The 19,209-nt window shown below is 41.6% G+C and overlaps 1 protein-coding gene, 1 long non-coding RNA gene and 1 other non-coding gene across 4 annotated transcripts in view; 1 reads left to right on the forward strand and 2 right to left on the reverse strand.

Moving 5' to 3' along the window:
• The window catches only part of LOC145512773 (uncharacterized), an 88,667-nt gene that overhangs the window by 54,744 nt on the left and 14,714 nt on the right, over positions 1-19,209 (forward strand). The window lies entirely within an intron of this gene.
• Positions 1-19,209, reverse strand: part of LOC145512772 (uncharacterized) — a 190,105-nt gene that overhangs the window by 15,053 nt on the left and 155,843 nt on the right. For both annotated transcript variants that reach the window (XM_081507156.1, XM_081507157.1), the window contains one exon: positions 2,957-3,082. The gene's annotated coding sequence lies outside the window, so the exon portion shown is untranslated. The remainder of the gene's footprint in view (positions 1-2,956; positions 3,083-19,209) is intronic.
• On the reverse strand, positions 16,027-16,099 carry TRNAC-ACA (transfer RNA cysteine (anticodon ACA)). The gene has a single exon. It is a non-coding gene; the product is annotated as a tRNA-Cys (tRNA).

The raw sequence follows: 19,209 nt of genomic DNA on the forward strand, positions 1-19,209 counted from the left end.
AGGACCTCAAAGAAGAAAATATTCAAAGTCAACATGCTAATTATTCTAATATCTTCTTCTCTTAACATCTCCTAGGGCTGAGTTGGAGAATATCAATATTGGAGTTTGAAAAGAGACTGGATGGCTAATTTTAAGAACAATTTGAGCCCCTTCACTTTATAAGCATTCTTCAAAGCACAGGAGAAGTAAAAAAGAAATATTTTAAGTTGGTATTTTCCAGTCCACTAAATTCTCTAACATAAAATTCAGTGCCCTTTTTAAGTCTCCCAGTTGCCTTGTTAATTCTTAGTGACAAGCATACTGTCCTTAAATTTCATTTTGGGTATGTCTTGATGGCTAATATATTAATAATTTGTTGTTGCCCAGTCACTCAGTCGTGTCTGACTCTTTGCGGCCCTGTGGACTGCAGCATGCCAGGCTTCCCTGTCCTTCACTATTTCCTGGAGTTTGCTCAAACTCATGTCTGTTGAGTTAATGTTAACAGTTAGTGCCTCTTAAATTTTTCTGAGTACTGTCATTTCTCTAAAAATTAACTATGGTACTTTTAAACAAAAATTTTCCTTAATTTATGCATATTTATTCAGTAAACATTTATTTGGCACCTACAGTATGCAAGTCACTGAACCAGACTATAGAGGATGTAAGGATGAGACACAGTTTGCTGGGAAACTATTATCCCAGGATAATAGTTTGAAGAACCATTTATTACCTACCATCCTGGGAAAAACAGAAACCACTGTATCTCAAATAAAATGAATTTAAAATATGGGATTAGGTTACTCAGGTGATGGAAGAACCGGAAGCCCATCAGAGGATGGTGAAGCAATACTGAAACAGAAAATAGCTGGCAGCACCACCATCCCTAGGCAGGAAGAACAAGAAGGTTGTGTTTCCAGGACTCAGGGATAAGGACCACCTATCAAAGCTGGAATTGTGAGTGACAGCTGGAGCCTCAAAGAAGATACATTTCTCCTGGAGACATCTCCCAGGGCATGGGGGTGGGGAGAAGACCCCAGTTTCTGATGCCAGTACTACCAAGTATGAAACCCACCCAGTACGAAACCAGTTGACCCAGGAGTTTGGGCTGTACAGCCCACAGGTTCAGCCTCTGTGATAAAGGGCAAAGTAAGAAAAGGTAAAGAATGGATCTGAGAGCAAGCAGACCATACACAGTGAACTTTGACACCTGTGTGGTAACAAATTCAAATTAGCAATATCAGGAATATATAGAAAGAGTAAAAGAAATGTTCAATAATTTTGCCTTAACATAGTCACAAAAAATAATGAAAATTTAGAGAAAAGATGTATCAATTTGGGGGCTTCCCTGGTGGCTCACTGGTAAAGAATCTACCTGCCAATGCTGGAGACACAGGTTCGAACCCTGGTCAGAAAGATCCCACACATTCTTTGGAGCACCTAAGCCCATGTACTACAACTACTGAGCCTGCATTCTGGAGCCTGCACACCGCAACTGCTGAAGCCCACACACCCTAGATCCCATGCTCTACAACAAGAGAAGCAGTCTACCCACTGCAATGAAGATCAGACCCTGCTCACCACAACTAGAGAAAAGTCCATGCAATAATGAAGACCCAGCACAGCCAAAAATAAATAAATAGATACATTAATATAATTTAGAATTGCTGATACTTTATGACAGAGGCAGCACTTTGGGAAATGTAGGAGAAATGGATAGAATTTTGAAAACTAGAAGAGATATAGAAAGAATTCTACTTTGCAAAAGCATCTAAGGTATGTAAATATTTTGGAATCATGTACTGGGATCATATTAAATATGTACAAATGTACCAAGGTAAGGAATGTGAATTTTTCCTGGTAGATGAGGAGTCACTAAGATTTAGGGGCAAGGAAGTGATAAAAGCAGAGCTGTGCTTTAGGGATTATTTTTGCAGCAGCATGTGAAATCCATTGGACATGGAGATGTCAGGGAAGAGGGAATGAAGTCTGAAAGAAAGGCATGGCCATGGGACATCATGGAACCTTTTCTAATTGGTGGAGTGTCATCTGGTTGAAGGTATGGGGCAAACAATTGGAAATGAGAGCCCCCTGAGAGCTCAGAAATGGTGTCCAGATTGTGTGTGTATGTGGGGGCACCCTATGCAAATGATATAAAATTAAAACTTGAAAGAAAGTAAGAGTTAGTCTCTGTCCATGGAATTCTCCAGGCAAGAATACTGGAGTGGGCTGCCATGCCCTCCTCCAAGGAATCTTTCTGACCCAGGGATCAAACCCAGGTCTCCCTCATTGCAGGTGGACTCTACCATCTGAGCCACCAGGGAAGGCCTAAAACCTTCCCTGAAGATGGATAAAATTACATAGACAGAAAGAAGAGAAACATGCTTCAGAAAAGCCTTGGGCATAGAGGAAAAGGAGCTTAAGAAAAGAAAAGGAGTGGTAGCAGAAGAAAAAAGAGGTCAGGAGAGGACTGCATTTCAATGGAAAGAGTTTCAGAAAAAAGTGAATGAGTGTGTACATAAAATGAAGCAGAGAAGCCAAGGAGAATGAATACTGGAAAGGGTGGTAGGATTTTTCATTTTCTGAAGAATTTTAGAAAGTATCCAGAACTGAATTTGAAATCGAAAGACTTGGGTTCAAGGCACACATAAAATAATTTCTTTCTACATCATACATTCTGCTTATGTATTATTCCTGCTCCCTCATCATTTTAGTACAATGGAATTTGTTGCATCCTCTTTGGTTCTTCCCTTCAGGATTATCTTTCACTTCCTACACCCTCTACCAAATGCTTTGTACTCTTGACATCTCCCAGGACAATGCACTGCCACATCACAATGCCCATCAGAAGTCCAGTCATCTACAGCCAGTGGCAGGAGTTGTGGGGAGAGAGCACACCATATCTATAACTTGACTTCCTAAAGATTTGCCCATTGACATGCATTTAGAAGGGATTTAGGGCATAATTGCAAAGACTGACCTGGAAAATCGAGCTAGCATCTTACTTCTGCAGTGAAGTCTCAACAAAACACAGAAAGCATGATTTTGTAATAAGCTTCATTAACTTAGTTTCAATTTATCTTTTGTAGACATTCTGCAGAAAGCACTGAAAAAGAGAAAATACAAGTCAGAATGACACATGTTTATGAACTAGCATGCTGGCCTTTCAAGAAATTTATGCATTCTAGAGAAGCTATTATCCATAGTACTAAGTTTAAACCACTTAGACTGTAATTCAAAACCCTACACAATCTGATAACAGCCCACTTTCTCCAGCATTCTCTCTCTAACCATGCAGTCAATAACTCAACAAACAATTATCAAACACTTAACTCTCTCCCAGGCATCGTGCCAATCATTACACTGAGCACACACCACCGCCGCCACCCTCACCAGGCCTTTTCCAGTTAAACACTGCAGGCACCGCAGCTCTGCTGGTCAGGCTCCCCCAGCAGGAATGCCTCGCTCCTCTGTGTGCAGACTAAAATCCCTCTAGAAGCTGCACCTTTGCAATCGGACTGCTTTCCATTTAAATCTAGCTCCAACATTAACTAGCTGTGTGAACTGGGACAAATTTTTTAAACTCTTTATGCCTCAGTTTTCTTCTTTTTCATCCTTATAGTGTTATATTCGGAGAAGGCAATGGCACCCCACTCCAGTACTCTTGCCTGGAAAATCCCATGGACAGAGGAGCCTGGTAGACTACAGTCCATGGGGTCGCTAAGAGTCAGACACGAATGAGCGACTTCACTTTCACTTTTCCCTTTCATGCACTGGAGAAGGAAATGGCAACTCACTCCAGTATTCTTGCCTGGAGAATCCCAGGGACGGCAGAGCCTGGTGGGCTGCCGTCTATGGGGTCGCACAGAGTCGGACACAACTGAAGCGACTTAGCAGCAGCAGTGTTATATTGTGATGATCAAACACACGTAAAAAGCACCTATGCAGGTATTTAAAGGTACTTAGAACCTACTAGGAGAAGGCAATGGCAACCCACTCCAGTCCTCATGCCTGGAAAATCCCATGGACGGAGGAGCCTGATGGGCTGCAGTCCATGGGGTCGCTAGGAGTCGGACATGACTGAGCGACTTCACTTTCACTTTTCCCTTTCATGCACTGGAGAAGGAAATGGCAACCCACTCCAGTACTCTTGCCTGGAGAATCCCAGGGATGGGGGAGCCTGGTGGGCGGCCATCTCTGGGGTCGCACAGAGTCGGACACGACTGAAGCGACTTAGCAGCAGCAGCAGCAGCAGAACCTACCAGGAATTTGGTAGATATTCAATCACTGTTAAAAAGAAGTAGCAGCAGTAGTAGTAGTTTAATGCTTAGTCCTAGATGTACCTCCTTTATAATGCTTTCCATGATCATTCTAGCTCATGTCCAAGACTCCAATGCAGTCTTGCATATGTCTTATATCTTTAAATAGATTAAATGCCCCTTAGAAGCAGACCATTACACTTTCATATTCTCCAAATACAAGCAAGTACGTGTACCACAATGCCTAAGAGTAACTGAGATATATAGAATACATATATATATATGCATAATATCTATATATGTATAGATAGGTACATATCTATATAATGTGTGTTATATCTATGTACTTATCAGTTATTATACCTATATTTACCCTTATTACCTATATTACCTATTCTATATATACATATTATATATGTTACCTATACTGCTACAATATCTATAGATAAATATATATATAACCTATAGATATAAAATGTATGTATATAAAATACATTATAATATGTATAATATATAACAAAGTCATGCATGCTAAGTCGCTTCAGTCATGTCCAACTCTTTGAGACCCTATGGACTGTAGCCCACCAGGATCCTCTTTCCATGGGATTCTTCAGGCAAGCATACTGGAGTGGTTTGCCTTGCCCTCCTTCAGGGGATCTTCCTGACCCAGGGATCAAACCTGTGTTTTTTATGTCTCCTGCATTGACAGGCAGGTTCTTTACCACTAGCTCCACTTGGGAAGCCCAGTGTATAATACGGGCATATATAATATGTATACACATGTGTATATACACATACATACACACAATGTGTGTGGACTACTTTAGAGGACCCTAAGGAAAATTTTATGAAGATGGTGAACTGTTATCCTTTCATCACCAGGGAACATCAATTTGTAGCTACCAAAATGCGAAGAGGGTGACTATAGAATTTCCTTATCAATGAATCTTTAATAACCTCTCTGCTTCTTGTAAGTCTGGGTTGGCTTACTCTCATTCCTGCTACAGGTTGAGCAATGGGTTAAATATTTATAGTTTCACCAGTTCACCCCATCATAACACCTCCAGATCATCATGCTGCCGAAACTTGATTTGTTAAGCACAGTTAAAAAACTGTGACCCTATATCCCTGAACTTCACCCACAGGCATGTTGTTAGGACCAGACAAGGCTGGTCTGTTTCTGGTAAGACAAAGAGCAATCAGCTTAAGCTTTGACCACGCAAAGAAGTGATCACAGCTGCTTCAGAGGTAATCAGCAAAGAATGTCAGGAGGAAATGGCCCAAGGGAGTAGAAATGCTTTTACTCTCTAAGATGGTAGTTTCGCAAGCCAATGGACAAATGACAAGCTGGAAATAGAACACATTGAGTATCCGTGATAGTACTAGGAAACAGTTTTAGTCTGTAAGCTGGACCACACATATACCGCCCCTTGCTTGAGAGGAACTAGTGCCTGAAACAGATAAGTTTCCCGACATGACTAACTTATTGAGTGACTATCTTTTTGCCTGCTTTGCCCCACATGCAGATGGGAAATGAGGCATCAAGGAATGCACAGGCTTGAGGAAGCCCAGATAATCTGAGGGACGTGCTCCCTGGAGTGAGTCTTGTGAGACAGAAATGGACACGCTGCCCTCAGTACTGGGCTTACCATTGCTTCTACGTCTTCAGAATTAAAGGGGGTAGACCTAACACCTTCATTCACCTGAGAGGTCTGTGCCAACACCAATGCTGGACTGACAGTAAACATTGAGGTGCATAATTTCGTGAATTCCATGTTTCATTTAAAAACTGAACCAGTGCAAGGTTAATCCTGCAACATCATCACGTTCACCCAGGCTCAAGTGCATTTGTCATGATTTCCCAAGTTTTGTCCTACAGAATCGTGATTCCATGAATTTTTAATTGGAAATTCCTGAAAGCAAGGATTCAGAAGTCAAGTGAGTTTGGGAAAGTTGTCTGAGTACACCTCCTTGAGCAGGAGAGAAAGGAGGGAATGCCAGCCACGGTCCGGTGATTATATGGACTCTGGGCTCAAGCCCTGGAGCAGCAGCACACACAGGCAAAGGTTATCAGTGAAACGTATCGGGGCCTCTCAGGGAAGGACTCTTCCTCCTGGTGACTTTGGGTAGCATATAGGAACAACCCCTAACCCTCCACATGAAAATGCATTTCCTATGACCACATGAAACAAGGCTGAATATTCCCAATAAATTCTTCAAACTGTAGTTTTCCAGAAATATGTATGTCTCTAAAAGGTAGTTTTTTTAGAAAAAGTTGAAAGTTGCCTGCAAAAGTCTTGAAAAAGAGCAGCAGCCAATACAATATGATTGTATTGTATGATGATACAAGACCATCACCTACCTTCCTGTTGTTCTAAGATGTAGTTCTATAAGCAACTAATGAGTTATTAAATGAGAATATCTGTTAGGGAGCCACTGACAGACACCACTGGCCTTGGCCAGATAGGATGATAACTGGCCTGAGTTGTCTCACAACAGGAGATCAATAAAGAACATGGTTCTGAAAGTGAAAAACTAACCAGGAGAATTGGGGAGGGATCAAAAGGAGGGAGGACACATTAGCCCAAGCATGTCTTGTAAAACTAACCCTGAAGAATTTGAGAGGGGCCAAAAGGAGGCATATGTCCTGCCTACCTTCCAGAAACCCTCATGCTGAACTCCATCTTGGCTGAGAGATGAACACACCACCAGGAAGGACCCTGAGTCACTCAACATGGGCCAAGCAAGATGACTGGCCAGAGACAACCCAGAAACTAATCGGATTGCCATAAAACCTGAGACTGCAAGCTACATATCAGAGCAGTTCTCCTGGGTCCCCTTACCCTGCTGCTCTCTGCCCAGGCGCCCCTTCTCAATCGAGTCTTTTGATTTGTCAGTACTTGTGTCTTCTGACAATTCATTTCCAAGTGTTAGACAAGAGCCCACCCTTGGGCCTTGGAAGGGGGTCCCCTTCCTGCAATATATTTTTATTGGTTTCAGACACAACAGTATTACAGTTTCCCTTCAGTTGAGTAATAACATGAGGTATAAAGAATTCATTATCCAGTGAAAGTGCTGACTCTTCTGTATGGTACTGGAACATACTCCTTTCCTGTTACCTCTTTAATTATAATTTTAATAACATCCAGTAGTTAGCCAAGATCCTCTGTTCAGGCAGGCCCAGAAATGCACTGGGGGAGGGAGTGGTTAGAGGGAAGACAATTTTCCCCACAAATGAATGATGCTCCATGGTTCTGCCCCCTCATCACACCCCAACATGCTCTACTGTCACAAACAAGTTCACGCAACAGTTAAGCCACTTCCTGGGCATCCGTGAGACTGAGGGAAGGGCAGGCCCCCTTTCAGGCCACAGGGAAGTGAGAGCAGATCGCTGCCACAGCCTGTACTTGTCCTAACTCACCAGGTTAGTTTCACCAGAAATTCAGTCTGGAAGTTGTAAGAGTCAGTTACAGTCCTGGCTCTGCCACTACCAGCTGAGACAAAGGGCAATTTCCTTTACATCTTGGTGCTTCCATTTCTAACCTGAAAAACGAGGAGGTTTGGACCAGATGATCTCGGGGATTCCTTTGGCTCCACTTCAAGCCACTAGATGATGGCTCTGTGCAAAAACGAACTACATCTTCCTTGTTCATCACTTTAACTCCAGCACTGAGTACTTTCCTGAAACACAACAGGTGCCGAATGGGTATTTTTTTTTTTTTGAATGACTGAACACAAAATGCTAAGTTCAATGCAAAATATGCTCCTGGTTCATATCAGTTCAGTTCAGTCACTCAGTCGTGTCCAACTCTTTGTGACCCCATGAACCACAGCACACCAGGCCTCCCTGTCCATTATCAACTCCCGGAGTCCGTCCAAACCCATGTCCATCGAGTCAGTGATGCCATCCAACCGTCTCATCCTCTGTCGTCTCCTTCTCCTCCTGCCCTCAATATTCCCCAGTATCAGGGTCTTTTCCAATGAGTCAGCTCTTCATATCAGGTGGCCAAAGTATTGGAGTTTCAGCTTCAACATCAGTCCTTCCAATGAACACCCAGGAATGATCTCCTTTAAGATGGACTGGTTGGATCTCCTTGCAGTCGAAGGGACTCTCAAGAGTCTTCTGCAACACCATGGTTCAAAGGCATCAATTCTTTGGCGCTCAGCTTTCCTTATAGTCCAACTCTCACGTCCATACATGACTACTGAAAACCATAGCCTTGACTAGACAGACCTTTGTTGACAAAGTAATGTGTCTGCTTTTTAATATGCTGTCTAGGTTGGTCATAACTTTGCTTCCAAGGAGTAAGTGTCTTTTAATTTCATGGCTGCAATCACCATCTGCAGTGATTTTGGAGCCCAGAAAAAGAAAGTCTGCCACTGTTTCCCCATCTATTTGCATGAAGTGACGAGACCAGATGCCATGATCTTAGTTTTCTGAATGTTGAGCTTTAAGCCAACTTTTTCACTCTCCTATTTCACTTTCATCAAGAGGCTCTGTAGTTCTTCTTCACTTTCTGCCATAAGGGTGGTGTCATCTGCATATCTGAGGTTATTTATATTTCTCCTGGCAATCTTGATTCCAGCTTGTGCTTCCTCCAGCCCAGCGTTTCTCATGATGTACTCTGCATATAAGTTAAATAAGTAGGGTGACAATATACAGCCTGGACATACTCCTTTTCCTATTTGAAACCAGTCTGTTGTTCCATGTCCAGTTCTAACTGTTGCTTCCTGACCTGCATACAGATTTCTCAAGAGGCAGGTCAGGTGATCTGGTATTCCCATCTCTTTCAGAATTTTCCACAGTTTATCGTGATCCACACAGTAAAAGGCTTTGGCATGGTCAATAAAGCAGAAATAGATGTTTTTTCTGGAACTCTCTTGCTTTTTCGATAATCCAGCGGATGTTGGTAATTTCATCCCTGGTTCCTCTGCCTTTTCTAAAACCAGCTTGAACATCTGGAAGTTCACAGTTCACGTATTGCTGAAGCCCGGCTTGGAGAATTTTAAGCATTACTTTACTAGCGTGTGAGATGAGTGCAACTGTGCGGCAGTTTGAGCATTCTTTGGCATTGCCTTTCTTTGGGATTGGTATGAAAACTGACCTTTTCCAGTCCTGTGGCCACTGCTCAGTTTTCCAGATTTGCTGGCATATTGAGTGCAGCACTTTCACAGCATCATCTTTGAGGATTTGAAATAGCTCAACTAGAATTCCATCACCTCCACTAGCTTTGTTTGTAGTGATGCTCCCTAAGGTCCACTTGGCTTCACATTCCAGGATGTCTGGCTCTAGGTGAGTGATCACATCATCATGATTATCTGGGTCGTGAAGATCTTTTTTGTACAGTTCTTCTGTATATTCTTGCCACCTCTTCTTAATATCTTCTGCTTCTGTTAGGTCCCTACCATTTCTACCCTTTATTGAGCCCATCTTTGCATGAAATGCTCCCTTGGTATCTCTAATTTTCTTGAAGAGATCTCTAGTCTTTCCCATTCTATTGTTTTCCTCTATTTCTTTGCACTGATCACTGAGGAAGGCTTTCTTATCTCTCATTGCTATTCTTTGGAACTCTGCATTCAAATGGGTACATCTTTCCTTTTCTCCTTTGCTTTTCACTTCTCTTCTATTCACAGCTATTTGTAAGGCCTCCTCAGACAGCCATTTTGCTTTTTCGCATTTCTTTTTCTTGGGGATGGTCTTGATTCCTGTCTCCTTTACAATGTCATGAACCTCCATCCATAGTTCATCAGGCACTCTGTCTATCAGATCTAGTCCCTTAAATCTATTTCTCACTTCCACTGTGTAGTCATAAGGGATTTGATTTAGGTCATACCTGAATGGTCTAGTGGTTTTCTCCACTTTCTTCAATTTCAGTCTGAATTTGGCAATAAGGAGTGCATGATCTGAGTTACAGTCAGCTCCCAGTCTTATTTTTGCTGATTGTATAGAGCTTCTCCAAATTTGGCTGGTTCGTATAATTCAGGGCAAACACCCCTCTTCTCCCTTGATTAAAATCCCTTTCATTTTTATCTCAATATTCTAGATGAGACCCTAAAATACCCTCTTACTAGATTTACTGAGCTGGTACACTGGATATCATTGCCACCTACCAGAGGTAACATAAATCTTTGAACAAACACTTTTAGAAAAAAACCTGTGAACAATCCAATGTGTCAGACTTATCCACTGATGACAATGTAAGTGTGTGGAAAAGACTGTTGAAATAGGCAGTGATGACTTGTGACTAGGTTCAAACACTAAAGAACCATTTTGTTCTTTGAGAAAAAAAAAAAAACCTGTTACACAGAGGTTCTTACCAAGATAAAAATAGACAGGGCTGGCCCAAGAATATTGTGAAGGTCAGGCATTTTTTCTGTATTTCCCAAGTCCCTTTTCTAACCCCTTCCCCGAATTCAACAGAAGACTCATCATTTATCATAATTGCAAGTTTAAGCCTTTAATCTTTTATTGTTCAATCAAAGACATCTGTTAAAGGAATTTCAGACAATAGAAAACAGATGAGAGGATATTTGGCAGGAGGGTTCAGTGAAAGGCAGGGGGTTCTTCATACCTCTCACACTGCTACCCCTAAAAATCATCTGAAAACCTAAACTTCCTGCATGAACTTTTCAGTGGCCTGTTGGTCTGGGGGTTGAGGCAGAGTGAAAGGTGGTGGAACACTTACCAAAAGGAACAGGGAAGTGTCTGACCTATTCCCATCTTCCTACAACACTTGCCCAGGGTCAGGGTCCAGGAATCTCTCTGAGTCCTCTCCCCTTCCTGAGGCCAGTACAATATAGGATAATATCACTTTCCTCAGAAAGAGTCATGGGTTATTTTTCCCCCAAGGAGATTTCAGGTTCCTGATCACCCAGGTCTTTGGGACTAATGCATTCAGTCGTGTCCAACTTGTTGCAACCCCATGGACAATATAGTCTGCCTGGCTCCTCTGTCTACGGGATTTTCCAGGCAAGAATACTGGAGTGGGTTGCCATGCCCTCCTCTAGGGGATCTTCCCATCCCAGGGATTGAATCCTTGTCTCTTAAGTCTTCTGCTTTGGGAGGCAGGTTCTTTACCAGCTGAGCCACCAGGGAACCTCCTGAGATTAATCAGTAATCATTAATCATTAATCTGTTTTTCTGAACAAAATCCATGGACTGACCCATAATCTAGGGGGAAAACAAAGAACAAGTATTTGAAATTAACATTGGAGATGTTCCAACAGGACCAAAGCACAGGTACCTTGAAGCATTAGGTTGGGGTATGGAAAAGCCCAGTACTGCCCAGGACATGAGAAACTTACCAGAGAGTAACATCTAAGATATGGGTGTGAATATATGCATGGTGATGATGGTAACAATGAAAAAGATCATAGCACCAGGGAAAATGATTCATGATGAGACCAATTTTTAGTACAATGATAGAAGAAAAGTTATAATTTTCCTGTAAAAGCAATAATACAATCACTGGGATACCAAATGTAAACATACACCCATGAATGTATGGCCAATTATGGAGCAAATGAGGTAGAAACTATGTATATCTTAATGTGGTCAAATTTATTGTAGCCTTAATTAAATAGCAATGCTAAGCTGAACTGTTTATTCTTAGCTTGTGACTCATGGCTGTCAGACTGTCTCTAAAGTAATAAAAAAAAAAAGTAGCTGAAAACCTTGATATTATTTGATTTGTCTATTATATCCATATCCTCATGCATGTGTGGTAAGTCACTTCAGTCTTCTACTCTTTGCAGCCCTATGGACTGCAGGCCACCAGGCTCCTCTGTCCATGGAATTTCCCAGGAAAGAATACTGGAGTGGGTTGCCATGCCCTTCTCCAGGGGATCTTCCTGACCCAGGGATCAAACTCACATCCCTTATGTCTCCTGCATTGGCAGGTGGGTTATTTACCACCAGTGCCACCTGGGAAGCCCCACCCATATCCCCAGATAGTATATAAAATGTTTGGTGTTTTATTCTAAATCTCCATTATTTTATAACAATACTGTATTGATAGTTTGAAATAAAATAAAATTTGCATATTTTTGAGGGGTTAAAATTTCTTCTGTTATGGACAATATAACATAGTATTTACAGAGATCATCATTGTTAGGCAAATCTGAGTGTGAATACCACATATGAAGTGTGTGAACTTAAACTGAAAGACTATTTTCTCTCTACATGTCAATATGCTCTTCTATAAATGACTACAATGATAGGTATGATTCACTATACCGACTAATGATACCATGTAAGGGTTGAGGGTCATGGAATCTCAGAGTTAAGTGAGGTCCTTAAATTATCCAATACAGCCATCTAATTATAGTTGCAGAGATTTCTCCTTATGATGACTTTTAAAAATTACTTTTTATTGGAGTACATTTGATTTACAATGTTGTGTTGCTTTCTGCTGTACAGCAAAGTGAATCAGTTATACATACACATATAACCACTCTTTTTTAGATACTATTCCCATATAGGTCATTACAGAGTATTGGGTAGAGTTCCCTGAGCTATAAGTAGGTCCTTATTAGTTTTCTATTTTATATATAGTAGTGTGTATATGTCAATCCCAATCTCCCAATTAATCCTTCCACCTCTTTCCCCCTTGGTAATGTAAGTCTGTTTTCTACATCTGTGAATATTTCTGTTTTGTAAATAGGTTCATTTGTACCATTTTTTTTAATTGCACATATAGGCAATATCATATGATATTTATCTCTCTCTGTCTGATTTAACTTCATTCAGTATGATACAATGGAATATTACTTAGCCATGAAAAAGAAAAACTAATGCCATTTGCAGTAACATGGATGGCCTAGAGACTGTCTTATGTAGACTTTAAAAACCAAAACCTGGGTGATAATGCTAAGGGAAGGCTAACTGAGTAACTGGGATATCAGATATGAGGTGTGTTTGTGCCCTGGCTGTGCTTAGTCACTCAGCCATGTCTGACCCTTTGTGACCCCATTGGCTGTAGCCAGCCAGGCTCTTCTATCCATGGGGATTCTTCAGGAAAGAATACTGGAGTGGGTTGCCATGCCCTCCTCCAGGGGATCTTCCCAACCCAGGAATCAAACCTAGGTCTCCCCCATTGCAGGTGTTTAGAAGCCTTCAAATTTCACTAAGCTAAGTTGCCTGCCCTGGTCCAATAATGTGGAGATTAATCCTATTTCTGGAGACCTTATCTACTTAGGAGCTCTTTGAATTCATGCACATTTAAGAAGTATAAGTAATATGTGTATACTGTATATTATACTTTCTTTTTTCCAGTTCTATTTATTATCATAGCTAATGATTCCATTGTGATTACTGAACCTCAGATTGTTCCAGGCACAGGACTAGGAGGTAATCATATGCCATCTCAGCCAATTTGAAGGACAATTTCTGACATGGTTACTATTATTTTCCCCATTTTACATATGACAAAAATAAGGCTTAGAGAGGCTAAGTAACATGCCCAAGTTCACAAAACATGTAGGAGATTTCAGACAATAACAAACAAGTGCAACGTAATTTTTGCAGAACAGTGGAGAATTGTAGTATCAATTCTGTAGGACTGTATGGACTATTACTCCTATAGACAAAATTTAAATCAAGGATTCAAATTTTGAATTCTTGAAACAAAACTAGCAATCCATTAACTTGCCCAATGACAGAGGATATTTAGTGACACATTTGGAAGAAAAATAACTAAAGGTCACTATAAACAATTAAAAAATCAAAATAGCAGTAGTAGTGGTGATAATAATGATGATGAGAGTGTAATTACAGCATGAGGAATTAAGGACAATAAAGAAGAGCTAGTATAAATAAAGAAGGCTTCCCTGGTGGCTCAGATGGTAAAGAATCTGCCTGCAATGCAGGAGACCTGGGTTAGATCCCTAGGTTGGGAAGATCCTCTGAAGAAGGGAATGGCAACCCACTCCAGTATTCTTGCCTGGAAAATTCCACGGATGGAGGAGCCTGGCAGGCTACAGTCCATGGGATCACAAAGAGTTGGACATAACTGAGAGACTAACACTTTCACCTTTTTCATTATTTTCTTAGACTTTTTCCAAGTGATTTTGTGGAATGCCCTTCTCTTGAGATCTTCCAAGAGAAATTGATAAATGTAGAATACACAGTCATCTCCCAAGAAAGGCAGCTAGAATATTCCACCAGACAGTGAGATCTTACAGGCTATACAAGCACAGGAGTAAACCATGTTCTCTAATGTGTTTCTCAATTTTGGCAAGTATACAGATGTTCCGTGAATGTGATCATCAAAAAGTCATTGTTGATGTGAGATCAGAATCCTTGACTACTGCAACTCTGGTAACAAATCCTCTTCAGGACAAAATCTCAGTTTATAGTAAATGTTTAGTTTATGACTACCGAGTCCATCCTGACATGAGTTTAGAAGATATTTTTCATATTGGCCTTCAAGCAATGTCATATTTTAATAAGCAAAATCCAGAACCTGAAGCTCCCCAAAGATTCTCCCCGCTTCCCCAGATTCCTAAGTCTATGATGCAATTACTACAACACATTCATTCAATAAACACTGAATATGTGCTGATGATCTGTCTAGTACTGTGCATTGAGAGGTGCCAGTAAATGAAGATACGGCCCCCCGCTCTAAGAGGAAATTACACATCATGGACTTGGAGACACGTGTTACCTATTGTCAACTTTCTCTGGAGTCTGTGGGCCTAGTGGGCCCTCTGAAGCCTCACAGGGTCTTGGCACTAATATTCACAGATGGTAACCACAAATCTCAAACGTCTTTCAGTCACCAGTTCTTCACCCCCAATCCATTTGTATTGGCTCCCACTCTAGTAGGTACAAAGCTACATCATTCATAATTTCCTCCATTAATTTTTCATTTCACATTGGTTGATCTACCTAGAAGAACCACTTAACTTTTTCCAGTGGGCTATAGGGCAACTGGTGTTTTTGCGCATTTTTGAGGAGGGAATGGAAAAAGCAAAAAAGGCACAGCTATATCGCTGGGCCCCTTTGCCTGTATCCCAGCATCTCAGGATATTGCTCAACCTGTTCATGGCCACTGAGCCCCAAGCAAAGGCCTCCTGTGCTCTGTAAACACACCAGGCTTTCTCTGCCTCTCTGCCTGGGTGCCCTTCCCCCATGACTGTGGCATTCCTCCTCTACTGCCTTCAGGTCACTGCTCAAACAACACCTTATCAGAAATGCCTCTTCTGGGACTTCCCTGGTGGTCCAGGGGCTAAGACTCTGAGCTCTCAATGCAGGGAGTCTAGATTCCATCCCTAGTCAGAGAGCTAGATCCCACATGCTACAAGTAAAACAGCCCACATGATGCAATGAAGATCAAAGATCCCAAGTGCCACAACTAAGACCCAGTGCAGCCCAATTAATTAAAAAAAAAAAAAAAGACAGAAAGAAAGAAATGCCTCCTCTGACCACCCTTTACAAAAGATTGAGCCTTCTCATCATCCTTGCTCCTCTACCATAATTTATTTTTTATCACCGATTGCCACCAAAAAACCCCATAAATATTTATTATCTGTCTCCTCCCACTAGAATTAACTTCCATGACAATAGAAATTTTACGTGCTTTCTTTGTTCTGCAGATTGCTCAGTTGTTGGCACTTAGGAAACACATAAATATTATATGTTGAGTTAAACACCCTCCCCAAGTGAGTGAAGTCACTCAGTCGTGTCCGACTCTTTGTGACCCCATGGACTGTAGACTACCACGTTCCTCCATCCATGGGATTTTCCAGTCAAGAATACTGGAGTGGGTTGCCATTTTCTTCTCCAGAGCATCTTCCTGACCCAGGGATTGAACCTGGGTCTCCTGCATTGTAGGCAGATGCTTTACCACCTGAGCCACCAGGGAAGTCCTCCCCAAAGTGTAAGACAAAGCAAGCTGCTTTTAAGTTCTAGAAGCTGACTCTGTCCTCCAGATTGTTCAGTGTTTTCTTTTTTTCTGGCATCATGCACCTTGTTCCCCAATAGCAGAGCCTCAGGAAAGACTTGGAGAAATCTCATGAAAGGCTAAGATTTGGGCCTTCATGTACAGGTTCAAGATCAGACTTCTGGTCAAGTCACAGATAGGCACTACGTGACTGTTGATTCTATCACAATCCAAAGTTTGATCATGACTTAGAAATGCAAGAACTCCTAAGGGAGTTTCAAGTAGCCAGACTACTCAATCTCTTTGACCACAACCAATTTGAAAAGTTAAATGTTTCATGGAATCTTGCTTCCTCATTCTCAGTGACCTAAAGCAGGGGCACAGAGAGGTTAAATATTTTGCCCAATATCCTGCAGTGTATCAGCAGAAATACTGGGCTTGGAAACCACCAGGTTTCCATATTTCCTGCTTACCACCCCTCTGAGACAGAGAGCTCTGCAGTGGTAAACAGAGTCAGTTCAAGCCCTAGTGGTATAAGGCTGGAGGAAGGAATCACGCAAACACACACACAGAGATATCATATACCATGGAATGGATGGAGAGCTTCACTTCCCGAATTTTCTATAAAGATGGCTGATTTACAGTTTGAGAGATAGGCACATTTTTTCAGGTCTTGCCAGTCCAAAATTACCACCAGGGAGCCAAGAAGGGACTAAATCACTTGCTTTTCAATTTCCTAGTGTCCCGAGACAAGCTGATTATACAGGTTTTGTCCTTCACTTCCACAAGGAAGAAGTGTCCCTATGACCCTATATGCAAGACAGCAAAAGAGACATAGATGTGAAAAACAGACTTTTGGACTACGTGAGAGAAGGAGAGGGTGGGATGATTTGAGAGAATAGCATTGAAACATGTATGTTACCATATGTAACATAGATGACCAGTGCAAGTTTGATGCATGAAGCAGGGCACACAAAGCTGGTGCTCTGGGACAACCCAGAGGAATGAGGTGGGGAGGGCAGTGGGAGGTGGGTTTAGGATGAAGGAACACATGTATACCATGGCTGATTCATGTCAATGTATGGCAAAAACCACCACAATATTGTAAAGTAATTAGCCTCCAATTAAAATAAATAACTTTAAAAAACAACAACAACAAAAAGAAAGCTGCTCCACCTAAAATAAAGAAATGATTTCGGGTTATCTTTACAACATTGTATAGTATTTCTCCGCAAAAAGCAAATTTTAGCATTCAACAATCAGAAAAATAAACAACAGATGCAAAAGACTTGGAAACAAAGGAGGAACAGTAGACAAGTAACATAATTTGTACCATCTTTTTTTTCCTCTTTCTTTTATGACTTTGTGAATCCCTTCCTACCAGCTCTTCTCAATAATCTCCCCATCACCCTTTCAGTGTCTCCTAATTTCAATCTGATACACAAATCCAACAACTCAATTCTTTAGTTGATATTGTTGGGCCCTTTATAGCCACTTAAAATCAGTCCTTCTTACTATGGTAGTTAAGGACCCCCTCAACCTGATCTCAGTCTAGTCTGGTGATCCTCAAGCTGGGGGGCAGGGGGGTGGCAGTGGAACATATCTGCAGACATTTAACTATTGTGAGAAGACTATTTACTGGCATCTGCTGCTAAACATTCTACAATGCCCAAGACAGCCGCCTACAACAAAAAATTATCCAGCCCATGTCAATAGAGTCAATAAAGCAGAGGTTGAGAGACTCTGCACTATGCTTTCTCTCCACTCCTTTTTTTTTTTTTTTTACAGTCACCTCTTCAACAGATGACTTACAATGCCCTAGATGGTGACTCATGGGTTCAAACCCTCCAGCTTTCTGTGATATATAACAATACATACATATATAGATAGATAGATAGATAGATAGATAGATAGATAGATAGATAGATAGATATATGTATTTGGTTTTTGATCTTGCTCCTGGCACCAGGCTCCAAAAACGCTAGGAGTTTTCCAAGTGAAAAGAACAATCAAGCTGTCTTCTGTTGCATTAACAAGGTGACTTTTGGAAAACACCTAAGGATGGGGTCTGATTGTCTGGGGACCCAACCTTGCAATGAGAAGATTAGAAGTTTCAGTCTTTTCCCAGTGACCTGCAGAGACATCGAGGATTGATTGGCTGGAGTTGGAATCAATAGCCAATGGCCAATGACTAAATCGGTCCTGACTTGGTAATGAAGCTTTCATAAAAGCCCAAAAAAGGATGGGGTTCAGAGATCTTCCAAGATAGGGAAACAGAACACCTCCATGTGCTACCATGCTGGGCCTAAATCCCATAGGACAGAAGATCCTCTGCTTTGGACCTTACTCTATGTATCCTTTCATCTGGCTGTTTTTTCATATCCTTTACTATCCTTTGTAATAAATCAGTAATCTAGTGAGTTAAGGGCTTTCCTGAGTTCTGTGAGCCTATTTAGCAAAACAATCAAACCCAAGGAGGAACTCAGAGGAACTCCTGACTTATAGTTGGTTGGTCAGAAGCACAGGTAACAGCCTGGACTTGCTGTTGGCTTCTGCAGTGGCAGGAATCTCGTGGTATTGAGCCCTTAACTTGTGGGCCTGATGCTATCTCTGGGTTGATAATGTCAACACTGAGTTGAATTGTAGGACCCTCAGCTAGCATTAGAGAATTGCAAGATGGAATTGAGAATCGGAATCTTATTCCTTCTGTGCTCTCTCTCCACCTGGAAAGCTCAGGACTTTCAGTCTGCTAGCAGACTCCTATCTTTTCTTTAAGACCCACCTCCTCCTTCAAAGTTTCCTGGATGGATGTGCTCTTTCCTTTCTAAATTTGACGAGTGCTTTGGTAATCCTCTTTCATGGAATTTACCACATATAGTCTGGTCTTCCTAGGTGGATGGCGCCAGTAGTAAAGAACCTGCCTGCTGATGCAGTAGATGCAAGTTCTATCCCTGAGTAGGGAAGATTCCCCGGAGGAGGAAATGGCAACCCATTCCAGTATTCTTGCCTGGAGAATCACATGGACAGAGAAGCCTGACAGGTTACAGTCCATGGGACCTCAAAGAGTTGGACACAACTGAGCAACTGAGCAT

This window comes from Giraffa tippelskirchi, chromosome 7 (assembly GCF_054371585.1).
Source record: "Giraffa tippelskirchi isolate mGirTip1 chromosome 7, T2T-mGirTip1v1.2.pri, whole genome shotgun sequence".
Taxonomy (NCBI): domain Eukaryota; kingdom Metazoa; phylum Chordata; class Mammalia; order Artiodactyla; family Giraffidae; genus Giraffa; species Giraffa tippelskirchi.